The following is a 26,496-nucleotide window of genomic DNA, read 5'->3' as shown; positions in this document are numbered from 1 at the left end:
TATGTTATACGGAGGTGAGGAAATTCCTATTACGGTCCATATGTTTAATCCGTTTGTTCCGGAAGAAGCTGTGACTATGTGGCTTATGCGGTTTTGTACCTCTGTTACTGGAGCAAAGAGAGTCACTAATGACTTTGGAATCTGGACTGGCAAACGTAGATTTTTTGTCAAATTTAAAGAACACCCAGAGGGAATTGGAGGGATTATGCATCCTCCTTCCAGTTTTTCCATAGGAAGCCATCGGGGTTATTGTTTTTATCCAGGGATGCCCTTTGTATGTAGGAGATGTGGAGGTTACGGCCACACCCAGGCGAAATGTACAGCCGACCCCCGCCCTTTGTGTAGGAATTGTGGTCAGAGGGGTCACTTAACACCAGACTGTGATAAACCTACAATGTGCAACGGGTGTGGCCAGGCTGGTCACATGTACCGTGACTGCCCCACAAAGCCTCGGCAGTCGTGGGCTGCCTTGGTTGCAGGCGGGCCTGGGGCAAGGGTGCCTGCTGAAGCTCCTGTGGTTATCCCACCTACTTTGACTCGTGCTATGCGGCCCTCAGAAGACCCACTGGCTAAAAAAAGTGGGGGTCTGGAACAGCGAGGGGCTAAAAGACGGAAGGTTGCTGCTTTGGGTCCAACGGATCCCTCCCTGGCAGAGGGACCCGCGGATCCTAATGTTTCTTTAAGTCCCGCTTTAGGTCCGTTTCTAGAGACTGCTGTTCCTGAAAGCGTGGAGTCTGAGTCTCGGGAAGTCCGATCCTCCTCTCCAGCAGAGATTGTTTCATCGTCCATGGCGGCTGCTGATCCAGTTCCAGAAAAGACAGACTCTGCTCAGGATGAGAAAGATGTGGTCGGAGAGGTCCTGCCAGTAAGGGAATCTGCCGAGGTATCTGTATCCGACCTTTTCCGTGTGGCCCGGGGGGATGGCACAAAGGGGAGACCCGGAGTGCAGTCTGAACCAGGCCACGACGGTGGATTTCTTGCATCTGCGGAATTAATGTCTGAGCGGAGGATGGAATTTGATCCAGCACCTGGAGGGGCTGTGGAAGATACCTGGTCTGTGGCTGCTGAGCCTGGGAATTTGCCTATTCTTGGGTCCCAGCTGATTATGGACGTCTCAAGTTCAGAGGAGGAATTATCCTTTTTACCATCTATATCGGATACCACGGACTCAGACGGTGGAGGGCTGCATAGGAAGAGTTGTTGATTGCTTTTTCTATGGCAAATATTTCCGTTGCCTCGCTAAATGTGAGGAGTTTAAAAAACCCAGCAAGAAGAGTCGCGTTATTTACGTATTTATTGACTTTGAACATCGATGTGTTTCTTTTACAAGAATGTGGATTATCCCATGGACTATCTTATGGCCATATTAAGAGGGACTGGACCGCGGGTCCCTCTTATTGGTCTGGGTCCAATGAGAACAAGAATGCTGGAGTTGGGATCCTTTTTAAGACTCACGATGTTCTTTTAAATTCTATTACTGAAGTGGCTCCTGGCAGAGCGCTTTTAACGGATGTGGATTTTAAAGGTTTTAACATACGTTTTATAAATGTTTATGCTCCGCCAGATAAAAATGAACGCAGTGCCCTTTTTGATACGGTCTCTCTCTTTGCTACAGGTGCGTCCCCGCTGATTATGGGAGGTGATTTTAATTGCATTCTGTTGGGAGAAGCTAGGCGTGGTGGGGATGCTAATAGGAAGCACGACAAAACCTCTTATCAGCTGAACCATTTTATTACTGATTTCAATTTACGCGACGCTTGGAGGAAAATACACGCTATTGAGCCTGGTTTTACGTGGTCGAGTTCCCAAGTGAGCTCGCGCATTGATTTTATCTTCTCTTCTCCCTGTTTTAATTTGCAAAATGCTGTTTTAGAGGCTAATGTATTTTCTGATCACTGTATGTTGCAAGTTTTTATGAGGGCTCCGGTTGAAGCTAGATCACGCAGGACCTTTTGGAAATTGAACACGCTTTTATTAGAAGACGAGGCCATAAGATTGCAATTTATAAATTGTTATAATCTTTGGCGCGTGCAAAAGGATCCTGCTCAGCCCTTTTTAACATGGTGGGAAGGTATTAAAGGTAAAATTAAGTCCTTTTTTATCAGAGCTGGTAAGAGGAAGCAAAGAGAGAGACAGAAGGTTTTTAAGTGTTTTAATACGCAGTTGCAAACTTTTTATAAGCTACAGGAAGCTGGGGTGGCTGATATTGAGCCATTAATTGTTGCATTAAGGACGGATATCAAGAAGTTTTTAATGGCCAAAGGTAAAAGTATTATTTTTAATTCTCGAGTCCGGCATGTGGAGGAAGGAGAGAAGTGCACTCGGTACTTCTTCCGTCAGCTGGCACGAAAGAAAGAGCTCGTTCCGTCTGTGGACGGCAAAGTAGATATGCACGAGATTTTATCAGTCACCCACGATTTTTATCAGAAGCTTTTTAATGAGAAACATATAGATCGCTCCGTTTTACCTGTTGTCTTGGGGAATTTGTCTTCTGCATTGGAAGAGGTGGACAAGGCTGGTCTGAGTATGGAAGTCACTCTCATGGAGGTAGATCAAGCTGCTAAGAGTCTTTCCAGAGGCAAATCTCCAGGTGCTGATGGTCTCCCTATTGAGTTTTATAATTGTTTTTGGAGTATTTTTCAGGGCGATCTTTTCAATGTTTTTACTGAAGCTTTGCATGTTTCTGAGCTCCCTCCTTCGTGGAGGGGAGGTGTGATTTCTTTGCTTTTAAAGAAGGGTGAGAAGGACAATTTGGAGAATTGGAGGCCAATCACCCTCCTTAATGTAGATTATAAGATTTTAGCAAAGATTTTAGCAAATAGAATGAAAAGCGTTATTGATAAAATAGTGCATCCTGATCAGGTCTGCGGTGTTCCCGGGAGGGCAATCTGGGAGCACCTGGGAGTTATTAGAGATCTGATCTGGTACCAGCAGGAGAGGAAGCAGAGCTTGGCAATTTTATCACTGGATTTTATGAAAGCTTTTGACAGAGTGTCCCATGACTTCCTTTTTACTGTTTTAAAGGTGATGGGGTTCCCAGATACTTTTATTCGAAACATACAGGTTTTATATCATGGCTCTTTTAGTCAGGTATCAATCAATGGCTTTTTAACTAAAAAGGTGGAACTGTGTTCAGGAGTTAAGCAGGGATGTCCTTTGTCCCCACTCCTTTTTATTTGTGCCATTGAGCCTCTTTTAGCCTCCCTACGAGCAGATAAATTTTTACGGGGTGTCCCTATCCCAGGTGGAGCGGGAGCTCAAGTTAAGGCTCTGGGGTATATGGACGACGTGAGTGTGTATTGCGCAACCCCGGAGTCCGTTAGGAGAGCTATGAAAGTCACAGCAGATTTTTGCCGTGTGTCCGGTTTTAAACTTAATTTACGGAAATGTGACTATTTTATCTTGGGTGATTGGGACTGCAGCCAAATAACTGCGGTCCCGACACAAAGGGACAGTGTTAAGATTTTAGGAATCATTTTTGATAAAAAGAATGACGGACACAAATCATGGGAGCTCGTCATAAATAAACTGAATCAAAAAGTGGCACTGTGGGCATCCCGGCAACTTACAATGGAGGGTAAGATTTTAATTATTAAAGCAATTTTATTACCCATTATGTTATATGTGGCTTTGATTTACCCCCCTACGGAATTTTATGTTAAAAAACTAATACGGATATGTTTTATGTTTTTATGGAATTCCCGCATGGAAAGGTTAAAAAGGGATGTCGTTTGTAAGTTGCCTTGTAATGGCGGAAAAGGGATGCCGGATCTTAAACTGTTCTTATATATCAAGTATTTTGTATTATGTTTTAAGCACTTTAATGATTCCACAACGTTTGCCTGTTTTTTAAGGTACGCAGCAGGATATGTTTTTAGGAAGCACGCTTTTTATTTCTTACCCTTGACTAGGCCTGTCCTTTTATTCCCCCCATGGCAGTATGAGTTTTTAGATAAGATTATTCAGTTATTTCGTCTTCACACCCTCCCTTCCGTGATTTTAAACGACGCAAAGAAAGTAACGACTGCCATTTTACAGGGTGAAGTTATAGAGCGTGTGAGTAATTTGAGTAGCGAGAAGTCACGGACAGTATGGGGTAATGTGTCTGCGCCGTACCTTACACCTTTACAAAGGGATTTGGCGTGGCAGGTGGTTACTGAATGCCTGCCGACCCGGTAGCTCGGAAACAGTCGTGGCCTGGTTCCGAGCTCCCTCTGTCCCAGAGCTGGCTGTAGGGGTGTAGAGTCGGTGCAGCATATTTTTTGGACCTGCGCCTTTGCCAGAGGCGTTTGGGACAAGGCTCGGCCTATTTTATGTTGGATTTGTGGCCTTAAAGATCTGACACTTGAGGGCATTTTTTATGGCCTTTTTTCCTGCCCAAGTGGGGAAAAATCCCGGATTTTGTGGCAGAAAATCAACTGTATTAAGGAAGCGCTGTGGAAAGCGAGAAATATTTTACTTTACAGACAAAGTGAGATTTTGATTGTGGACTGTCTTAAACTTGCCATCAGTTTTATGCACATTTACTTTTTATGTGATTGTAAACGAATAGGAAGTCCAAGAGCTATGACACTGTGGAATTTAAAAATGTGGAATTGTATGCTGTCTTATTAACATTTTATGCATTTTAACTGGTTTTGTAGCTAGTTTTTAATGCTTTTATGTTATGTATTTATTTTAGGCTTTTTGTCCATTGTGTTTGTTTTATTCGTGTTCTTTTAATGTAACCCACTGCGTTTAATTGTAAAGTTGCATTATGATAATAAAAGAGCCTTTTACTAAAGATTTCCGTGGGGAGGAACGACCATGAGTCTTAATCAATTTTTTGATGCCTGGCGTTTGCTGGGCTTCTTTGCTGTTGTTAACGATAGATCAAAAAGATTGCTTGCTTTAGTCGCAAGCTGAGTCCTGGCTAAGGGCTGCGTCGCATCCAGAAGCGCAAAATATCCTGCCTGTGTCATGCTATGTACTGTTTGGGGTTGTAGAAATGCTTTAACGAGGCAGAGTTAGACCACGCCCTCCAGACTGTATGCAAATAAGCCTGTACATATGCTTTCAAGCATATTCCCAATTGTTCTTTATGATAATAAACAAACCAAAAAAAAAAAACAACTGTCCTTAAATGTTTAACATTGAGATCTCTGTTCCTCACATGTGCAGTTGTATTATTCATTTCCTCAAATATCAATAGTGAAACATCTGGAAAAAGTACTCACCACACGCTTAAGGGGCCGGTTTTCAGCATGGAAAGGACTAATGCGCCCTCTGTACGTTCAGTGATCATAGCTTTTTTGCTATTTGTTTAAAAGCTTTCCGACACGAATTGGGAAGCTCTATGCGTGTGGAAAGATCAGGTTGCAGACTTCAGTTTTGGCAAAGTGTCTAGTCTGCCGTGTTTGGATTGACTTTTGCCGCTCCGATGCCGTGCTGCGCTCCTTCTTTGTGGCGGTGCTGGGGAGTCCGGTCGTCCGTGCGCTGCCGTTAGTGAGCCTTTTGCTCGTTCGTCGCAAGGCCGTATGGTGAACTGTCCGAGATTTTGTGCGTTTTCTTCCCGCCGCAGTTTTAATACAAAAACAATTTTGTTAGGTACTTTTTATAATCTTAGGTGCAAAATGTTGGCACTGGCGATGCTGCTTAAGACAAAAAGAAATTGAAGGAAATCAGGCTTTTTTGGTGTTTGTGAAAAGGATGGGCTAAACACGCCACAATGGGGAAGGATTCTAAGCCTTACCTAACCCTAAACTGTCAACCGTAAACCATTAACAGTACTCCGACGCTAACTGTAACTGGGCCTCTTCAAAGCCATGAGCTTAACCCGCCCCTAACCCAAGCTCTATCACCAAACCTTTCCATGCTTAAACGTTTCTAACCGCTAACTTTGGAAAGGTGGTTTAATTAGAAAGATTGGATTTGTGGAAAAGATATATTTGCTTTCAAAGGAAACAGCATCAGGCAACTTGGTATTTGTGAAGCCGATGGGTTCAGCACGCCACGATTGGAAAAAAGAGTAGTAATCAGATTCCATCCCGAAGCCTTACCCCTAACCTTGTAACACAGCCCAAAGACTGTGTGCCAGGAACTTCTGGTGGCTGCAGCAGAAGGGGAAGTTGCGGACCCCCGTAGGTAAGCGGTGGGGGAGTTACAATCTTCAGCTTTTCTTTTCTTAACGCAAACAACATTGTTTCAAAGAAGCAACCTCGCGCCCCAGTCACTAAGACTGCTGGAAGGTTTGTTTGAGCTGCCGCCTCATTTGAATACCCATGATGCACCGAGAAACGCCCCGCCTTATTGTTAGTTTAATAAGACTTTAAAACAGCCCAATATTGAATAGTTCCAATCCCTTTGCAATTGTGTTTTGCATGTGTTAAAGGTTCCAATGATCAGGCAAGAGCTGGGTGGGATTAATTAAACACACCTTAACCTCGAGGAGCACTGCCTGTGGCCGGGCCGTTGCCCTGCGGCATGCTTGGGTATACTCTGGTTTCTCTTCAGACCGAATAAATCTTTCGCCTTTTACTAAAGATTTCCGTGGGGAGGAACAACCATGAGTCTTAATCAATTTTTTGATGCCTGGCGTTTGCTGGGCTTCTTTGCTGTTGTTAACGATAGATCAAAAAGATTGCTTGCTTTAGTCGCAAGCTTCGCCCTGGCTAAGGGCTGCGTCGCATCCAGAAGCGCAAAATATCCTGCCTGTGTCATGCTATGTACTGTTTGGGGTTGTAGAAATGCTTTAACGAGGCAGAGTTAGACCACGCCCTCCAGACTGTATGCAAATAAGCCTGTACATATACTTTCAAGCATATTCCCAATTGTTCTTTATGATAATAAACAAACCAAAAAAAAAAAACAACTGTCCTTAAATGTTTAACATTGAGATCTCTGTTCCTCACATGTGCAGTTGTATTATTCATTTCCTCAAATATCAATAGTGAAACATCTGGAAAAAGTACTCACCACACGCTTAAGGGGCCGGTTTTCAGCATGGAAAGGACTAATGCGCCCTCTGTACGTTCAGTGATCATAGCTTTTTTGCTATTTGTTTAAAAGCTTTCCGACACGAGTTGGGAAGCTCTATGCGTGTGGAAAGATCAGGTTGCAGACTTCATTTTTGGCAAAGTGTCTAGTCTGCCGTGTTTGGATTGACTTTTGCCGCTCCGATGCCGTGCTGCGCTCCTTCTTTGTGGCGGTGCTGGGGAGTCCGGTCGTCCGTGCGCTGCCGTTAGTGAGCCTTTTGCTCGTTCGTCGCAAGGCCGTATGGTGAACTGTCCGAGATTTTGTGCGTTTTCTTCCCGCCGCAGTTTTAATACAAAAACAATTTTGTTAGGTACTTTTTATAATCTTAGGTGCAAAATGTTGGCACTGGCGATGCTGCTTAAGACAAAAAGAAATTGAAGGAAATCAGGCTTTTTTGGTGTTTGTGAAAAGGATGGGCTAAACACGCCACAATGGGGAAGGATTCTAAGCCTTACCTAACCCTAAACTGTCAACCGTAAACCATTAACAGTACTCCGACGCTAACTGTAACTGGGCCTCTTCAAAGCCATGAGCTTAACCCGCCCCTAACCCAAGCTCTATCACCAAACCTTTCCATGCTTAAACGTTTCTAACCGCTAACTTTGGAAAGGTGGTTTAATTAGAAAGATTGGATTTGTGGAAAAGATATATTTGCTTTCAAAGGAAACAGCATCAGGCAACTTGGTATTTGTGAAGCCGATGGGTTCAGCACGCCACGATTGGAAAAAAGAGTAGTAATCAGATTCCATCCCGAAGCCTTACCCCTAACCTTGTAACACAGCCCAAAGAATGTGTGCCAGGAACTTCTGATGGCTGCAGCAGAAGGGGAAGTTGCGGACCCCCGTAGGTAAGCGGTGGGGGAGTTACAATCTTCAGCTTTTCTTTTCTTAACGCAAACAACATTGTTTCAAAGAAGCAACCTCGCGCCCCAGTCACTAAGACTGCTGGAAGGTTTGTTTGAGCTGCCGCCTCATTTGAATACCCATGATGCACCGAGAAACGCCCCGCCTTATTGTTAGTTTAATAAGACTTTAAAACAGCCCAATATTAAATAGTTCCAATCCCTTTGCAATTGTGTTTTGCATGTGTTAAAGGTTCCAATGATCAGGCAAGAGCTGGGTGGGATTCATTAAACACACCTTAACCTCGAGGAGCACTGCCTGTGGCCGGGCCGTTGCCCTGCGGCATGCTTGGGTATACTCTGGTTTCTCTTCAGACCGAATAAATCTTTCGCCTTTTACTAAAGATTTCCGTGGGGAGGAACGACCATGAGTCTTAATCAATTTTTTGATGCCTGGCGTTTGCTGGGCTTCTTTGCTGTTGTTAACGATAGATCAAAAAGATTGCTTGCTTTAGTCGCAAGCTGAGTCCTGGCTAAGGGCTGCGTCGCATCCAGAAGTGCAAAATATCCTGCCTGTGTCATGCTATGTACTGTTTGGGGTTGTAGAAATGCTTTAACGAGGCAGAGGTAGACCACGCCCTCCAGACTGTATGCAAATAAGCCTGTACATACGCTTTCAAGCATATTCCCAATTGTTCTTTATGATAATAAACAAACCCAAAAAAAAAAACAACTGTCCTTAAATGTTTAACATTGAGATCTCTGTTCCTCACATGTGCAGTTGTATTATTCATTTCCTCAAATATCAATAGTGAAACATCTGGAAAAAGTACTCACCACACGCTTAAGGGGCCGGTTTTCAGCATGGAAAGGACTAATGCGCCCTCTGTACGTTCAGTGATCATAGCTTTTTTGCTATTTGTTTAAAAGCTTTCCGACACGAGTTGGGAAGCTCTATGCGTGTGGAAAGATCAGGTTGCAGACTTCATTTTTGGCAAAGTGTCTAGTCTGCCGTGTTTGGATTGACTTTTGCCGCTCCGATGCCGCGCTGCGCTCCTTCTTTGTGGCGGTGCTGGGGAGTCCGGTCGTCCGTGCGCTGCCGTTAGTGAGCCTTTTGCTCGTTCGTCGCAAGGCTGTATGGTGAACTGTCCGAGATTTTGTGCGTTTTCTTCCCGCCGCAGTTTTAATACAAAAACAATTTTGTTAGGTACTTTTTATAATCTTAGGTGCAAAATGTTGGCACTGGCGATGCTGCTTAAGACAAAAAGAAATTGAAGGAAATCAGGCTTTTTTGGTGTTTGTGAAAAGGATGGGCTAAACACGCCACAATGGGGAAGGATTCTAAGCCTTACCTAACCCTAAACTGTCAACCGTAAACCATTAACAGTACTCCGACGCTAACTGTAACTGGGCCTCTTCAAAGCCATGAGCTTAACCCGCCCCTAACCCAAGCTCTATCACCAAACCTTTCCATGCTTAAACGTTTCTAACCGCTAACTTTGGAAAGGTGGTTTAATTAGAAAGATTGGATTTGTGGAAAAGATATATTTGCTTTCAAAGGAAACAGCATCAGGCAACTTGGTATTTGTGAAGCCGATGGGTTCAGCACGCCACGATTGGAAAAAAGAGTAGTAATCAGATTCCATCCCGAAGCCTTACCCCTAACCTTGTAACACAGCCCAAAGAATGTGTGCCAGGAACTTCTGGTGGCTGCAGCAGAAGGGGAAGTTGCGGACCCCCGTAGGTAAGCGGTGGGGGAGTTACAATCTTCAGCTTTTCTTTTCTTAACGCAAACAACATTGTTTCAAAGAAGCAACCTCGCGCCCCAGTCACTAAGACTGCTGGAAGGTTTGTTTGAGCTGCCGCCTCATTTGAATACCCATGATGCACCGAGAAACGCCCCGCCTTATTGTTAGTTTAATAAGACTTTAAAACAGCCCAATATTAAATAGTTCCAATCCCTTTGCAATTGTGTTTTGCATGTGTTAAAGGTTCCAATGATCAGGCAAGAGCTGGGTGGGATTAATTAAACACACCTTAACCTCGAGGAGCACTGCCTGTGGCCGGGCCGTTGCCCTGCGGCATGCTTGGGTATACTCTGGTTTCTCTTCAGACCGAATAAATCTTTCGCCTTTTACTAAAGATTTCCGTGGGGAGGAACGACCATGAGTCTTAATCAATTTTTTGATGCCTGGCGTTTGCTGGGCTTCTTTGCTGTTGTTAACGATAGATCAAAAAGATTGCTTGCTTTAGTCGCAAGCTTCGTCCTGGCTAAGGGCTGCGTCGCATCCAGAAGCGCAAAATATCCTGCCTGTGTCATGCTATGTACTGTTTGGGGTTGTAGAAATGCTTTAACGAGGCAGAGGTAGACCATGCTCTCCAGACTGTATGCAAATAAGCCTGCACATATGCTTTCAAGCATATTCCCAATTGTTCTTTATGATAATAAACACACCAAAAAAAAAAACAACTGTCCTTAAATGTTTAACATTGAGATCTCTGTTCCTCACATGTGCAGTTGTATTATTCATTTCCTCAAATATCAATAGTGAAACATCTGGAAAAAGTACTCACCACACGCTTAAGGGGCCGGTTTTCAGCATGGAAAGGACTAATGCGCCCGCTGTACGTTCAGTGATCATAGCTTTTTTGCTATTTGTTTAAAAGCTTTCCGACACGAGTTGGGAAGCTCTATGCGTGTGGAAAGATCAGGTTGCAGACTTCGTTTTTGGCAAAATGTCTAGTCTGCCGTGTTTGGATTGACTTTTGCCGCTCCGATGCCGTGCTGCGCTCCTTCTTTGTGGCGGTGCTGGGGAGTCCGGTCGTCCGTGCGCTGCCGTTAGTGAGCCTTTTGCTCGTTCGTCGCAAGGCCGTTTGGTGAACTGTCCGAGATTTTGTGCGTTTTCTTCCCGCCGCAGTTTTAATACAAAAACAATTTTGTTAGGTACTTTTTATAATCTTAGGTGCAAAATGTTGGCACTGGCGATGCTGCTTAAGACAAAAAGAAATTGAAGGAAATCAGGCTTTTTTGGTGTTTGTGAAAAGGATGGGCTAAACACGCCACAATGGGGAAGGATTCTAAGCCTTACCTAACCCTAAACTGTCAACCGTAAACCATTAACAGTACTCCGACGCTAACTGTAACTGGGCCTCTTCAAAGCCATGAGCTTAACCCGCCCCTAACCCAAGCTCTATCACCAAACCTTTCCATGCTTAAACGTTTCTAACCGCTAACTTTGGAAAGGTGGTTTAATTAGAAAGATTGGATTTGTGGAAAAGATATATTTGCTTTCAAAGGAAACAGCATCAGGCAACTTGGTATTTGTGAAGCCGATGGGTTCAGCACGCCACGATTGGAAAAAAGAGTAGTAATCAGATTCCATCCCGAAGCCTTACCCCTAACCTTGTAACACAGCCCAAAGAATGTGTGCCAGGAACTTCTGGTGGCTGCAGCAGAAGGGGAAGTTGCGGACCCCCGTAGGTAAGCGGTGGGGGAGTTACAATCTTCAGCTTTTCTTTTCTTAACGCAAACAACATTGTTTCAAAGAAGCAACCTCGCGCCCCAGTCACTAAGACTGCTGGAAGGTTTGTTTGAGCTGCCGCCTCATTTGAATACCCATGATGCACCGAGAAACGCCCCGCCTTATTGTTAGTTTAATAAGACTTTAAAACAGCCCAATATTAAATAGTTCCAATCCCTTTGCAATTGTGTTTTGCATGTGTTAAAGGTTCCAATGATCAGGCAAGAGCTGGGTGGGATTAATTAAACACACCTTAACCTCGAGGAGCACTGCCTGTGGCCGGGCCGTTGCCCTGCGGCATGCTTGGGTATACTCTGGTTTCTCTTCAGACCGAATAAATCTTTCGCCTTTTACTAAAGATTTCCGTGGGGAGGAACGACCATGAGTCTTAATCAATTTTTTGATGCCTGGCGTTTGCTGGGCTTCTTTGCTGTTGTTAACGATAGATCAAAAAGATTGCTTGCTTTAGTCGCAAGCTTCGTCCTGGCTAAGGGCTGCGTCGCATCCAGAAGTGCAAAATATCCTGCCTGTGTCATGCTATGTACTGTTTGGGGTTGTAGAAATGCTTTAACGAGGCAGAGGTAGACCACGCCCTCCAGACTGTATGCAAATAAGCCTGTACATATGCTTTCAAGCATATTCCCAATTGTTCTTTATGATAATAAACAAACCAAAAAAAAAAAACAACTGTCCTTAAATGTTTAACATTGAGATCTCTGTTCCTCACATGTGCAGTTGTATTATTCATTTCCTCAAATATCAATAGTGAAACAGCTGGAAAAAGTACTCACCACACGCTTAAGGGGCCGGTTTTCAGCATGGAAAGGACTAATGCGCCCTCTGTACGTTCAGTGATCATAGCTTTTTTGCTATTTGTTTAAAAGCTTTCCGACACGAGTTGGGAAGCTCTATGCGTGTGGAAAGATCAGGTTGCAGACTTCATTTTTGGCAAAGTGTCTAGTCTGCCGTGTTTGGATTGAGTTTTGCCGCTCCGATGCTGCGCTGCGCTCCTTCTTTGTGGCGGTGCTGGGGAGTCCGGTCGTCCGTGCGCTGCCGTTAGTGAGCCTTTTGCTCGTTCGTCGCAAGGCCGTATGGTGAACTGTCCGAGATTTTGTGCGTTTTCTTCCCGCCGCAGTTTTAATACAAAAACAATTTTGTTAGGTACTTTTTATAATCTTAGGTGCAAAATGTTGGCACTGGCGATGCTGCTTAAGACAAAAAGAAATTGAAGGAAATCAGGCTTTTTTGGTGTTTGTGAAAAGGATGGGCTAAACACGCCACAATGGGGAAGGATTCTAAGCCTTACCTAACCCTAAACTGTCAACCGTAAACCATTAACAGTACTCCGACGCTAACTGTAACTGGGCCTCTTCAAAGCCATGAGCTTAACCCGCCCCTAACCCAAGCTCTATCACCAAACCTTTCCATGCTTAAACGTTTCTAACCGCTAACTTTGGAAAGGTGGTTTAATTAGAAAGATTGGATTTGTGGAAAAGATATATTTGCTTTCAAAGGAAACAGCATCAGGCAACTTGGTATTTGTGAAGCCGATGGGTTCAGCACGCCACGATTGGAAAAAAGAGTAGTAATCAGATTCCATCCCGAAGCCTTACCCCTAACCTTGTAACACAGCCCAAAGAATGTGTGCCAGGAACTTCTGATGGCTGCAGCAGAAGGGGAAGTTGCGGACCCCCGTAGGTAAGCGGTGGGGGAGTTACAATCTTCAGCTTTTCTTTTCTTAACGCAAACAACATTGTTTCAAAGAAGCAACCTCGCGCCCCAGTCACTAAGACTGCTGGAAGGTTTGTTTGAGCTGCCGCCTCATTTGAATACCCATGATGCACCGAGAAACGCCCCGCCTTATTGTTAGTTTAATAAGACTTTAAAACAGCCCAATATTAAATAGTTCCAATCCCTTTGCAATTGTGTTTTGCATGTGTTAAAGGTTCCAATGATCAGGCAAGAGCTGGGTGGGATTCATTAAACACACCTTAACCTCGAGGAGCACTGCCTGTGGCCGGGCCGTTGCCCTGCGGCATGCTTGGGTATACTCTGGTTTCTCTTCAGACCGAATAAATCTTTCGCCTTTTACTAAAGATTTCCGTGGGGAGGAACGACCATGAGTCTTAATCAATTTTTTGATGCCTGGCGTTTGCTGGGCTTCTTTGCTGTTGTTAACGATAGATCAAAAAGATTGCTTGCTTTAGTCGCAAGCTGAGTCCTGGCTAAGGGCTGCGTCGCATCCAGAAGTGCAAAATATCCTGCCTGTGTCATGCTATGTACTGTTTGGGGTTGTAGAAATGCTTTAACGAGGCAGAGGTAGACCACGCCCTCCAGACTGTATGCAAATAAGCCTGTACATACGCTTTCAAGCATATTCCCAATTGTTCTTTATGATAATAAACAAACCCAAAAAAAAAAACAACTGTCCTTAAATGTTTAACATTGAGATCTCTGTTCCTCACATGTGCAGTTGTATTATTCATTTCCTCAAATATCAATAGTGAAACATCTGGAAAAAGTACTCACCACACGCTTAAGGGGCCGGTTTTCAGCATGGAAAGGACTAATGCGCCCTCTGTACGTTCAGTGATCATAGCTTTTTTGCTATTTGTTTAAAAGCTTTCCGACACGAGTTGGGAAGCTCTATGCGTGTGGAAAGATCAGGTTGCAGACTTCATTTTTGGCAAAGTGTCTAGTCTGCCGTGTTTGGATTGACTTTTGCCGCTCCGATGCCGCGCTGCGCTCCTTCTTTGTGGCGGTGCTGGGGAGTCCGGTCGTCCGTGCGCTGCCGTTAGTGAGCCTTTTGCTCGTTCGTCGCAAGGCCGTATGGTGAACTGTCCGAGATTTTGTGCGTTTTCTTCCCGCCGCAGTTTTAATACAAAAACAATTTTGTTAGGTACTTTTTATAATCTTAGGTGCAAAATGTTGGCACTGGCGATGCTGCTTAAGACAAAAAGAAATTGAAGGAAATCAGGCTTTTTTGGTGTTTGTGAAAAGGATGGGCTAAACATGCCACAATGGGGAAGGATTCTAAGCCTTACCTAACCCTAAACTGTCAACCGTAAACCATTAACAGTACTCCGACGCTAACTGTAACTGGGCCTCTTCAAAGCCATGAGCTTAACCCGCCCCTAACCCAAGCTCTATCACCAAACCTTTCCATGCTTAAACGTTTCTAACCGCTAACTTTGGAAAGGTGGTTTAATTAGAAAGATTGGATTTGTGGAAAAGATATATTTGCTTTCAAAGGAAACAGCATCAGGCAACTTGGTATTTGTGAAGCCGATGGGTTCAGCACGCCACGATTGGAAAAAAGAGTAGTAATCAGATTCCATCCCGAAGCCTTACCCCTAACCTTGTAACACAGCCCAAAGAATGTGTGCCAGGAACTTCTGGTGGCTGCAGCAGAAGGGGAAGTTGCGGACCCCCGTAGGTAAGCGGTGGGGGAGTTACAATCTTCAGCTTTTCTTTTCTTAACGCAAACAACATTGTTTCAAAGAAGCAACCTCGCGCCCCAGTCACTAAGACTGCTGGAAGGTTTGTTTGAGCTGCCGCCTCATTTGAATACCCATGATGCACCGAGAAACGCCCCGCCTTATTGTTAGTTTAATAAGACTTTAAAACAGCCCAATATTAAATAGTTCCAATCCCTTTGCAATTGAATTTTGCATGTGTTAAAGGTTCCAATGATCAGGCAAGAGCTGGGTGGGATTAATTAAACACACCTTAACCTCGAGGAGCACTGCCTGTGGCCGGGCCGTTGCCCTGCGGCATGCTTGGGTATACTCTGGTTTCTCTTCAGACCGAATAAATCTTTCGCCTTTTACTAAAGATTTCCGTGGGGAGGAACGACCATGAGTCTTAATCAATTTTTTGATGCCTGGCGTTTGCTGGGCTTCTTTGCTGTTGTTAACGATAGATCAAAAAGATTGCTTGCTTTAGTCGCAAGCTTCGTCCTGGCTAAGGGCTGCGTCGCATCCAGAAGCGCAAAATATCCTGCCTGTGTCATGCTATGTACTGTTTGGGGTTGTAGAAATGCTTTAACGAGGCAGAGGTAGACCACGCCCTCCAGACTGTATGCAAATAAGCCTGTACATATGCTTTCAAGCATATTCCCAATTGTTCTTTATGATAATAAACACACCAAAAAAAAAAAACAACTGTCCTTAAATGTTTAACATTGAGATCGCTGTTCCTCACATGTGCAGTTGTATTATTCATTTCCTCAAATATCAATAGTGAAACATCTGGAAAAAGTACTCACCACACGCTTAAGGGGCCGGTTTTCAGCATGGAAAGGACTAATGCGCCCGCTGTACGTTCAGTGATCATAGCTTTTTTGCTATTTGTTTAAAAGCTTTCCGACACGAGTTGGGAAGCTCTATGCGTGTGGAAAGATCAGGTTGCAGACTTCGTTTTTGGCAAAATGTCTAGTCTGCCGTGTTTGGATTGACTTTTGCCGCTCCGATGCCGTGCTGCGCTCCTTCTTTGTGGCGGTGCTGGGGAGTCCGGTCGTCCGTGCGCTGCCGTTAGTGAGCCTTTTGCTCGTTCGTCGCAAGGCCGTATGGTGAACTGTCCGAGATTTTGTGCGTTTTCTTCCCGCCGCAGTTTTAATACAAAAACAATTTTGTTAGGTACTTTTTATAATCTTAGGTGCAAAATGTTGGCACTGGCGATGCTGCTTAAGACAAAAAGAAATTGAAGGAAATCAGGCTTTTTTGGTGTTTGTGAAAAGGATGGGCTAAACACGCCACAATGGGGAAGGATTCTAAGCCTTACCTAACCCTAAACTGTCAACCGTAAACCATTAACAGTACTCCGACGCTAACTGTAACTGGGCCTCTTCAAAGCCATGAGCTTATCCCGCCCCTAACCCAAGCTCTATCACCAAACCTTTCCATGCTTAAACGTTTCTAACCGCTAACTTTGGAAAGGTGGTTTAATTAGAAAGATTGGATTTGTGGAAAAGATATATTTGCTTTCAAAGGAAACAGCATCAGGCAACTTGGTATTTGTGAAGCCGATGGGTTCAGCACGCCACGATTGGAAAAAAGAGTAGTAATCAGATTCCATCCCGAAGCCTTACCCCTAACCTTGTAACACAGCCCAAAGAATGTGTGCCAGGAACTTCTGGTGGCTGCAGCAGAAGGGGAAGTTGCGGACCCCCGTAGGTAAGCGGTGGGGGAGTTACAATCTTCAGCTTTTCTTTTCTTAACGCAAACAACATTGTTTCAAAGAAGCAACCTCGCGCCCCAGTCACTAAGACTGCTGGAAGGTTTGTTTGAGCTGCCGCCTCATTTGAATACCCATGATGCACCGAGAAACGCCCCGCCTTATTGTTAGTTTAATAAGACTTTAAAACAGCCCAATATTAAATAGTTCCAATCCCTTTGCAATTGTGTTTTGCATGTGTTAAAGGTTCCAATGATCAGGCAAGAGCTGGGTGGGATTAATTAAACACACCTTAACCTCGAGGAGCACTGCCTGTGGCCGGGCCGTTGCCCTGCGGCATGCTTGGGTATACTCTGGTTTCTCTTCAGACCGAATAAATCTTTCGCCTTTTACTAAAGATTTCCGTGGGGAGGAACGACCATGAGTCTTAATCAATTTTTTGATGCCTGGCGTTTGCTGGGCTTCTTTGCTGTTGTTAACGATAGATCAAAAAGATTGCTTGCTTTAGTCGCAAGCTTCGTCCTGGCTAAGGGCTGCGTCGCATCCAGAAGCGCAAAATATCCTGCCTGTGTCATGCTATGTACTGTTTGGGGTTGTAGAAATGCTTTAACGAGGCAGAGGTAGACCATGCTCTCCAGACTGTATGCAAATAAGCCTGCACATATGCTTTCAAGCATATTCCCAATTGTTCTTTATGATAATAAACACACCAAAAAAAAAAACAACTGTCCTTAAATGTTTAACATTGAGATCTCTGTTCCTCACATGTGCAGTTGTATTATTCATTTCCTCAAATATCAATAGTGAAACATCTGGAAAAAGTACTCACCACACGCTTAAGGGGCCGGTTTTCAGCATGGAAAGGACTAATGCGCCCGCTGTACGTTCAGTGATCATAGCTTTTTTGCTATTTGTTTAAAAGCTTTCCGACACGAGTTGGGAAGCTCTATGCGTGTGGAAAGATCAGGTTGCAGACTTCGTTTTTGGCAAAATGTCTAGTCTGCCGTGTTTGGATTGACTTTTGCCGCTCCGATGCCGTGCTGCGCTCCTTCTTTGTGGCGGTGCTGGGGAGTCCGGTCGTCCGTGCGCTGCCGTTAGTGAGCCTTTTGCTCGTTCGTCGCAAGGCCGTTTGGTGAACTGTCCGAGATTTTGTGCGTTTTCTTCCCGCCGCAGTTTTAATACAAAAACAATTTTGTTAGGTACTTTTTATAATCTTAGGTGCAAAATGTTGGCACTGGCGATGCTGCTTAAGACAAAAAGAAATTGAAGGAAATCAGGCTTTTTTGGTGTTTGTGAAAAGGATGGGCTAAACACGCCACAATGGGGAAGGATTCTAAGCCTTACCTAACCCTAAACTGTCAACCGTAAACCATTAACAGTACTCCGACGCTAACTGTAACTGGGCCTCTTCAAAGCCATGAGCTTAACCCGCCCCTAACCCAAGCTCTATCACCAAACCTTTCCATGCTTAAACGTTTCTAACCGCTAACTTTGGAAAGGTGGTTTAATTAGAAAGATTGGATTTGTGGAAAAGATATATTTGCTTTCAAAGGAAACAGCATCAGGCAACTTGGTATTTGTGAAGCCGATGGGTTCAGCACGCCACGATTGGAAAAAAGAGTAGTAATCAGATTCCATCCCGAAGCCTTACCCCTAACCTTGTAACACAGCCCAAAGAATGTGTGCCAGGAACTTCTGGTGGCTGCAGCAGAAGGGGAAGTTGCGGACCCCCGTAGGTAAGCGGTGGGGGAGTTACAATCTTCAGCTTTTCTTTTCTTAACGCAAACAACATTGTTTCAAAGAAGCAACCTCGCGCCCCAGTCACTAAGACTGCTGGAAGGTTTGTTTGAGCTGCCGCCTCATTTGAATACCCATGATGCACCGAGAAACGCCCCGCCTTATTGTTAGTTTAATAAGACTTTAAAACAGCCCAATATTAAATAGTTCCAATCCCTTTGCAATTGTGTTTTGCATGTGTTAAAGGTTCCAATGATCAGGCAAGAGCTGGGTGGGATTAATTAAACACACCTTAACCTCGAGGAGCACTGCCTGTGGCCGGGCCGTTGCCCTGCGGCATGCTTGGGTATACTCTGGTTTCTCTTCAGACCGAATAAATCTTTCGCCTTTTACTAAAGATTTCCGTGGGGAGGAACGACCATGAGTCTTAATCAATTTTTTGATGCCTGGCGTTTGCTGGGCTTCTTTGCTGTTGTTAACGATAGATCAAAAAGATTGCTTGCTTTAGTCGCAAGCTTCGTCCTGGCTAAGGGCTGCGTCGCATCCAGAAGTGCAAAATATCCTGCCTGTGTCATGCTATGTACTGTTTGGGGTTGTAGAAATGCTTTAACGAGGCAGAGGTAGACCACGCCCTCCAGACTGTATGCAAATAAGCCTGTACATATGCTTTCAAGCATATTCCCAATTGTTCTTTATGATAATAAACAAACCAAAAAAAAAAAACAACTGTCCTTAAATGTTTAACATTGAGATCTCTGTTCCTCACATGTGCAGTTGTATTATTCATTTCCTCAAATATCAATAGTGAAACATCTGGAAAAAGTACTCACCACACGCTTAAGGGGCCGGTTTTCAGCATGGAAAGGACTAATGCGCCCTCTGTACGTTCAGTGATCATAGCTTTTTTGCTATTTGTTTAAAAGCTTTCCGACACGAGTTGGGAAGCTCTATGCGTGTGGAAAGATCAGGTTGCAGACTTCATTTTTGGCAAAGTGTCTAGTCTGCCGTGTTTGGATTGACTTTTGCCGCTCCGATGCCGCGCTGCGCTCCTTCTTTGTGGCGGTGCTGGGGAGTCCGGTCGTCCGTGCGTTGCCGTTAGTGAGCCTTTTGCTCGTTCGTCGCAAGGCCGTATGGTGAACTGTCCGAGATTTTGTGCGTTTTCTTCCCGCCGCAGTTTTAATACAAAAACAATTTTGTTAGGTACTTTTTATAATCTTAGGTGCAAAATGTTGGCACTGGCGATGCTGCTTAAGACAAAAAGAAATTGAAGGAAATCAGGCTTTTTTGGTGTTTGTGAAAAGGATGGGCTAAACACGCCACAATGGGGAAGGATTCTAAGCCTTACCTAACCCTAAACTGTCAACCGTAAACCATTAACAGTACTCCGACGCTAACTGTAACTGGGCCTCTTCAAAGCCATGAGCTTAACCCGCCCCTAACCCAAGCTCTATCACCAAACCTTTCCATGCTTAAACGTTTCTAACCGCTAACTTTGGAAAGGTGGTTTAATTAGAAAGATTGGATTTGTGGAAAAGATATATTTGCTTTCAAAGGAAACAGCATCAGGCAACTTGGTATTTGTGAAGCCGATGGGTTCAGCATGCCACGATTGGAAAAAAGAGTAGTAATCAGATTCCATCCCGAAGCCTGACCCCTAACCTTGTAACACAGCCCAAAGAATGTGTGCCAGGAACTTCTGGTGGCTGCAGCAGAAGGGGAAGTTGCGGACCCCCGTAGGTAAGCGGTGGGGGAGTTACAATCTTCAGCTTTTCTTTTCTTAACGCAAACAACATTGTTTCAAAGAAGCAACCTCGCGCCCCAGTCACTAAGACTGCTGGAAGGTTTGTTTGAGCTGCCGCCTCATTTGAATACCCATGATGCACCGAGAAACGCCCCGCCTTATTGTTAGTTTAATAAGACTTTAAAACAGCCCAATATTAAATAGTTCCAATCCCTTTGCAATTGTGTTTTGCATGTGTTAAAGGTTCCAATGATCAGGCAAGAGCTGGGTGGGATTAATTAAACACACCTTAACCTCGAGGAGCACTGCCTGTGGCCGGGCCGTTGCCCTGCGGCATGCTTGGGTATACTCTGGTTTCTCTTCAGACCGAATAAATCTTTCGCCTTTTACTAAAGATTTCCGTGGGGAGGAACAACCATGAGTCTTAATCAATTTTTTGATGCCTGGCGTTTGCTGGGCTTCTTTGCTGTTGTTAACGATAGATCAAAAAGATTGCTTTCTTTAGTCGCAAGCTTCGTCCTGGCTAAGGGCTGCGTCGCATCCAGAAGCGCAAAATATCCTGCCTGTGTCATGCTATGTACTGTTTGGGGTTGTAGAAATGCTTTAACGAGGCAGAGTTAGACCACGCCCTCCAGACTGTATGCAAATAAGCCTGTACATATGCTTTCAAGCATATTCCCAATTGTTCTTTATGATAATAAACAAACCAAAAAAAAAAAACAACTGTCCTTAAATGTTTAACATTGAGATCTCTGTTCCTTACATGTGCAGTTGTATTATTCATTTCCTCAAATATCAATAGTGAAACAGCTGGAAAAAGTACTCACCACACGCTTAAGGGGCCGGTTTTCAGCATGGAAAGGACTAATGCGCCCTCTGTACGTTCAGTGATCATAGCTTTTTTGCTATTTGTTTAAAAGCTTTCCGACACGAGTTGGGAAGCTCTATGCGTGTGGAAAGATCAGGTTGCAGACTTCATTTTTGGCAAAGTGTCTAGTCTGCCGTGTTTGGATTGAGTTTTGCCGCTCCGATGCTGCGCTGCGCTCCTTCTTTGTGGCGGTGCTGGGGAGTCCGGTCGTCCGTGCGCTGCCGTTAGTGAGCCTTTTGCTCGTTCGTCGCAAGGCCGTATGGTGAACTGTCCGAGATTTTGTGCGTTTTCTTCCCGCCGCAGTTTTAATACAAAAACAATTTTGTTAGGTACTTTTTATAATCTTAGGTGCAAAATGTTGGCACTGGCGATGCTGCTTAAGACAAAAAGAAATTGAAGGAAATCAGGCTTTTTTGGTGTTTGTGAAAAGGATGGGCTAAACACGCCACAATGGGGAAGGATTCTAAGCCTTACCTAACCCTAAACTGTCAACCGTAAACCATTAACAGTACTCCGACGCTAACTGTAACTGGGCCTCTTCAAAGCCATGAGCTTAACCCGCCCCTAACCCAAGCTCTATCACCAAACCTTTCCATGCTTAAACGTTTCTAACCGCTAACTTTGGAAAGGTGGTTTAATTAGAAAGATTGGATTTGTGGAAAAGATATATTTGCTTTCAAAGGCAACTTGGTATTTGTGAAGCCGATGGATTCAGCACGCCACGATTGGAAAAAAGAGTAGTAATCAGATTCCATCCCGAAGCCTTACCCCTAACCTTGTAACACAGCCCAAAGAATGTGTGCCAGGAACTTCTGGTGGCTGCAGCAGAAGGGGAAGTTGCGGACCCCCGTAGGTAAGCGGTGGGGGAGTTACAATCTTCAGCTTTTCTTTTCTTAACGCAAACGACATTGTTTCAAAGAAGCAACCTCGCGCCCCAGTCACTAAGACTGCTGGAAGGTTTGTTTGAGCTGCCGCCTCATTTGAATACCCATGATGCACCGAGAAACGCCCCGCCTTATTGTTAGTTTAATAAGACTTTAAAACAGCCCAATATTAAATAGTTCCAATCCCTTTGCAATTGTGTTTTGCATGTGTTAAAGGTTCCAATGATCAGGCAAGAGCTGGGTGGGATTAATTAAACACACCTTAACCTCGAGGAGCACTGCCTGTGGCCGGGCCGTTGCCCTGCGGCATGCTTGGGTATACTCTGGTTTCTCTTCAGACCGAATAAATCTTTCACCTTTTACTAAAGATTTCCGTGGGGAGGAACGACCATGAGTCTTAATCAATTTTTTGATGCCTGGCGTTTGCTGGGCTTCTTTGCTGTTGTTAACGATAGATCAAAAAGATTGCTTGCTTTAGTCGCAAGCTTCGTCCTGGCTAAGGGCTGCGTCGCATCCAGAAGCGCAAAATATCCTGCCTGTGTCATGCTATGTACTGTTTGGGGTTGTAGAAATGCTTTAACGAGGCAGAGTTAGACCACGCCCTCCAGACTGTATGCAAATAAGCCTGTACATATGCTTTCAAGCATATTCCCAATTGTTCTTTATGATAATAAACAAACCAAAAAAAAAAAAACAACTGTCCTTAAATGTTTAACATTGAGATCTCTGTTCCTCACATGTGCAGTCGTATTATTCATTTCCTCAAATATCAATTGTGAAACATCTGGAAAAAGTACTCACCACACGCTTAAGGGGCCGGTTTTCAGCATGGAAAGGACTAATGCGCCCTCTGTACGTTCAGTGATCATAGCTTTTTTGCTATTTGTTTAAAAGCTTTCCGACACGAGTTGGGAAGTTCTATGCGTGTGGAAAGATCAGGTTGCAGACTTCATTTTTGGCAAAGTGTCTAGTCTGCCGTGTTTGGATTGACTTTTGCCGCTCCGATGCCGTGCTGCGCTCCTTCTTTGTGGCGGTGCTGGGGAGTCCGGTCGTCCGTGCGCTGCCGTTAGTGAGCCTTTTGCTCGTTCGTCGCAAGGCCGTATGGTGAACTGTCCGAGATTTTGTGCGTTTTCTTCCCGCCGCAGTTTTAATACAAAAACAATTTTGTTAGGTACTTTTTATAATCTTAGGCGCAAAATGTTGGCACTGGCGATGCTGCTTAAGACAAAAAGAAATTGAAGGAAATCAGGCTTTTTTGGTGTTTGTGAAAAGGATGGGCTAAACACGCCACAATGGGGAAGGATTCTAAGCCTTACCTAACCCTAAACTGTCAACCGTAAACCATTAACAGTACTCCGACGCTAACTGTAACTGGGCCTCTTCAAAGCCATGAGCTTAACCCGCCCCTAACCCAAGCTCTATCACCAAACCTTTCCATGCTTAAACGTTTCTAACCACTAACTTTGGAAAGGTGGTTTAATTAGAAAGATTGGATTTGTGGAAAAGATATATTTGCTTTCAAAGGAAACAGCATCAGGCAACTTGGTATTTGTGAAGCCGATGGGTTCAGCACGCCACGATTGGAAAAAAGAGTAGTAATCAGATTCCATCCCGAAGCCTTACCCCTAACCTTGTAACGCAGCCCAAAGAATGTGTGCCAGGAACTTCTGATGGCTGCAGCAGAAGGGGAAGTTGCGGACCCCCGTAGGTAAGCGGTGGGGGAGTTACAATCTTCAGCTTTTCTTTTCTTAACGCAAACAACATTGTTTCAAAGAAGCAACCTCGCGCCCCAGTCACTAAGACTGCTGGAAGGTTTGTTTGAGCTGCCGCCTCATTTGAATACCCATGATGCACCGAGAAACGCCCCGCCTTATTGTTAGTTTAATAAGACTTTAAAACAGCCCAATATTAAATAGTTCCAATCCCTTTGCAATTGTGTTTTGCATGTGTTAAAGGTTCCAATGATCAGGCAAGAGCTGGGTGGGATTCATTAAACACACCTTAACCTCGAGGAGCACTGCCTGTGGCCGGGCCGTTGCCCTGCGGCATGCTTGGGTATACTCTGGTTTCTCTTCAGACCGAATAAATCTTTCGCCTTTTACTAAAGATTTCCGTGGGGAGGAACGGCCATGAGTCTTAATCAATTTTTTGATGCCTGGCGTTTGCTGGGCTTCTTTGCTGTTGTTAACGATAGATCAAAAAGATTGCTTGCTTTAGTCGCAAGCTTCGTCCTGGCTAAGGGCTGCGTCGCATCCAGAAGCGCAAAATATCCTGCCTGTGTCATGCTATGTACTGTTTGGGGTTGTAGAAATGCTTTAACGAGGCAGAGTTAGACCACGCCCTCCAGACTGTATGCAAATAAGCCTGTACATATGCTTTCAAGCATATTCCCAATTGTTCTTTATGATAATAAACAAACCAAAAAAAAAAAAACAACTGTCCTTAAATGTTTAACATTGAGATCTCTGTTCCTCACATGTGCAGTTGTATTATTCATTTCCTCAAATATCAATAGTGAAACATCTGGAAAAAGTACTCACCACACGCTTAAGGGGCCGGTTTTCAGCATGGAAAGGACTAATGCGCCCTCTGTACGTTCAGTGATCATAGCTTTTTTGCTATTTGTTTAAAAGCTTTCCGACGCGAGTTGGGAAGCTCTATGCGTGTGGAAAGATCAGGTTGCAGACTTCATTTTTGGCAAAGTGTCTAGTCTGCCGTGTTTGGATTGACTTTTGCCGCTCCGATGCCGCGCTGCGCTCCTTCTTTGTGGCGGTGCTGGGGAGTCCGGTCGTCCGTGCGCTGCCGTTAGTGAGCCTTTTGCTCGTTCGTCGCAAGGCCGTATGGTGAACTGTCCGAGATTTTGTGCGTTTTCTTCCCGCCGCAGTTTTAATACAAAAACAATTTTGTTAGGTACTTTTTATAATCTTAGGTGCAAAATGTTGGCACTGGCGATGCTGCTTAAGACAAAAAGAAATTGAAGGAAATCAGGCTTTTTTGGTGTTTGTGAAAAGGATGGGCTAAACACGCCACAATGGGGAAGGATTCTAAGCCTTACCTAACCCTAAACTGTCAACCGTAAACCATTAACAGTACTCCGACGCTAACTGTAACTGGGCCTCTTCAAAGCCATGAGCTTAACCCGCCCCTAACCCAAGCTCTATCACCAAACCTTTCCATGCTTAAACGTTTCTAACCGCTAACTTTGGAAAGGTGGTTTAATTAGAAAGATTGGATTTGTGGAAAAGATATATTTGCTTTCAAAGGAAACAGCATCAGGCAACTTGGTATTTGTGAAGCCGATGGGTTCAGCACGCCACGATTGGAAAAAAGAGTAGTAATCAGATTCCATCCCGAAGCCTTACCCCTAACCTTGTAACACAGCCCAAAGACTGTGTGCCAGGAACTTCTGGTGGCTGCAGCAGAAGGGGAAGTTGCGGACCCCCGTAGGTAAGCGGTGGGGGAGTTACAATCTTCAGCTTTTCTTTTCTTAACGCAAACAACATTGTTTCAAAGAAGCAACCTCGCGCCCCAGTCACTAAGACTGCTGGAAGGTTTGTTTGAGCTGCCGCCTCATTTGAATACCCATGATGCACCGAGAAACGCCCCGCCTTATTGTTAGTTTAATAAGACTTTAAAACAGCCCAATATTAAATAGTTCCAATCCCTTTGCAATTGTGTTTTGCATGTGTTAAAGGTTCCAATGATCAGGCAAGAGCTGGGTGGGATTCATTAAACACACCTTAACCTCGAGGAGCACTGCCTGTGGCCGGGCCGTTGCCCTGCGGCATGCTTGGGTATACTCTGGTTTCTCTTCAGACTGAATAAATCTTTCGCCTTTTACTAAAGATTTCCGTGGGGAGGAACGACCATGAGTCTTAATCGATTTTTTGATGCCTGGCGTTTGCTGGGCTTCTTTGCTGTTGTTAACGATAGATCAAAAAGATTGCTTGCTTTAGTCGCAAGCTGAGTCCTGGCTAAGGGCTGCGTCGCATCCAGAAGCGCAAAATATCCTGCCTGTGTCATGCTATGTACTGTTTGGGGTTGTAGAAATGCTTTAACGAGGCAGAGGTAGACCACGCCCTCCAGACTGTATGCAAATAAGCCTGTACATACGCTTTCAAGCATATTCCCAATTGTTCTTTATGATAATAAACAAACCCAAAAAAAAAAACAACTGTCCTTAAATGTTTAACATTGAGATCTCTGTTCCTCACATGTGCAGTTGTATTATTAATTTCCTCAAATATCAATAGTGAAACATCTGGAAAAAGTACTCACCACACGCTTAAGGGGCCGGTTTTCAGCATGGAAAGGACTAATGCGCCCTCTGTACGTTCAGTGATCATAGCTTTTTTGCTATTTGTTTAAAAGCTTTCCGACACGAGTTGGGAAGCTCTATGCGTGTGGAAAGATCAGGTTGCAGACTTCATTTTTGGCAAAGTGTCTAGTCTGCCGTGTTTGGATTGACTTTTGCCGCTCCGATGCCGCGCTGCGCTCCTTCTTTGTGGCGGTGCTGGGGAGTCCGGTCGTCCGTGCGCTGCCGTTAGTGAGCCTTTTGCTCGTTCGTCGCAAGGCCGTATGGTGAACTGTCCGAGATTTTGTGCGTTTTCTTCCCGCCGCAGTTTTAATACAAAAACAATTTTGTTAGGTACTTTTTATAATCTTAGGTGCAAAATGTTGGCACTGGCGATGCTGCTTAAGACAAAAAGAAATTG

General features: G+C 44.5%; 12 non-coding genes across 12 annotated transcripts; all 12 read left to right on the top strand.

Moving 5' to 3' along the window:
* The first annotated feature begins 6,472 nt into the window (after positions 1-6,472).
* LOC128487878 (U5 spliceosomal RNA) lies at positions 6,473-6,587 on the top strand. The gene has a single exon (XR_008353325.1). It is a non-coding gene; the product is annotated as a U5 spliceosomal RNA (small nuclear RNA).
* Positions 6,588-8,210: 1,623 nt separating this feature from the next.
* On the top strand, positions 8,211-8,325 carry LOC128488051 (U5 spliceosomal RNA). Its single transcript, XR_008353491.1, has one exon. It is a non-coding gene; the product is annotated as a U5 spliceosomal RNA (small nuclear RNA).
* Positions 8,326-9,948: 1,623 nt separating this feature from the next.
* LOC128488050 (U5 spliceosomal RNA) lies at positions 9,949-10,063 on the top strand. Its single transcript, XR_008353490.1, has one exon. It is a non-coding gene; the product is annotated as a U5 spliceosomal RNA (small nuclear RNA).
* Positions 10,064-11,685: 1,622 nt separating this feature from the next.
* Positions 11,686-11,800, top strand: LOC128488049 (U5 spliceosomal RNA). Its single transcript, XR_008353489.1, has one exon. It is a non-coding gene; the product is annotated as a U5 spliceosomal RNA (small nuclear RNA).
* A 1,623-nt stretch (positions 11,801-13,423) lies between these two features.
* On the top strand, positions 13,424-13,538 carry LOC128488048 (U5 spliceosomal RNA). Its single transcript, XR_008353488.1, has one exon. It is a non-coding gene; the product is annotated as a U5 spliceosomal RNA (small nuclear RNA).
* A 1,623-nt stretch (positions 13,539-15,161) lies between these two features.
* On the top strand, positions 15,162-15,276 carry LOC128488046 (U5 spliceosomal RNA). Its single transcript, XR_008353487.1, has one exon. It is a non-coding gene; the product is annotated as a U5 spliceosomal RNA (small nuclear RNA).
* Positions 15,277-16,899: 1,623 nt separating this feature from the next.
* Positions 16,900-17,014, top strand: LOC128488045 (U5 spliceosomal RNA). Its single transcript, XR_008353486.1, has one exon. It is a non-coding gene; the product is annotated as a U5 spliceosomal RNA (small nuclear RNA).
* Positions 17,015-18,636: 1,622 nt separating this feature from the next.
* Positions 18,637-18,751, top strand: LOC128488044 (U5 spliceosomal RNA). Its single transcript, XR_008353485.1, has one exon. It is a non-coding gene; the product is annotated as a U5 spliceosomal RNA (small nuclear RNA).
* Positions 18,752-20,374: 1,623 nt separating this feature from the next.
* LOC128487877 (U5 spliceosomal RNA) lies at positions 20,375-20,489 on the top strand. Its single transcript, XR_008353324.1, has one exon. It is a non-coding gene; the product is annotated as a U5 spliceosomal RNA (small nuclear RNA).
* Positions 20,490-22,099: 1,610 nt separating this feature from the next.
* On the top strand, positions 22,100-22,214 carry LOC128488188 (U5 spliceosomal RNA). Its single transcript, XR_008353621.1, has one exon. It is a non-coding gene; the product is annotated as a U5 spliceosomal RNA (small nuclear RNA).
* Positions 22,215-23,838: 1,624 nt separating this feature from the next.
* On the top strand, positions 23,839-23,953 carry LOC128488109 (U5 spliceosomal RNA). Its single transcript, XR_008353546.1, has one exon. It is a non-coding gene; the product is annotated as a U5 spliceosomal RNA (small nuclear RNA).
* Positions 23,954-25,577: 1,624 nt separating this feature from the next.
* Positions 25,578-25,692, top strand: LOC128488223 (U5 spliceosomal RNA). Its single transcript, XR_008353654.1, has one exon. It is a non-coding gene; the product is annotated as a U5 spliceosomal RNA (small nuclear RNA).
* Positions 25,693-26,496: the final 804 nt, after the last annotated feature.

The sequence above is a fragment of the Spea bombifrons genome, chromosome 3 (assembly GCF_027358695.1).
Source record: "Spea bombifrons isolate aSpeBom1 chromosome 3, aSpeBom1.2.pri, whole genome shotgun sequence".
Classification (NCBI taxonomy): domain Eukaryota; kingdom Metazoa; phylum Chordata; class Amphibia; order Anura; family Pelobatidae; genus Spea; species Spea bombifrons.
This window is presented reverse-complemented; position numbering and strand designations above follow the sequence as displayed.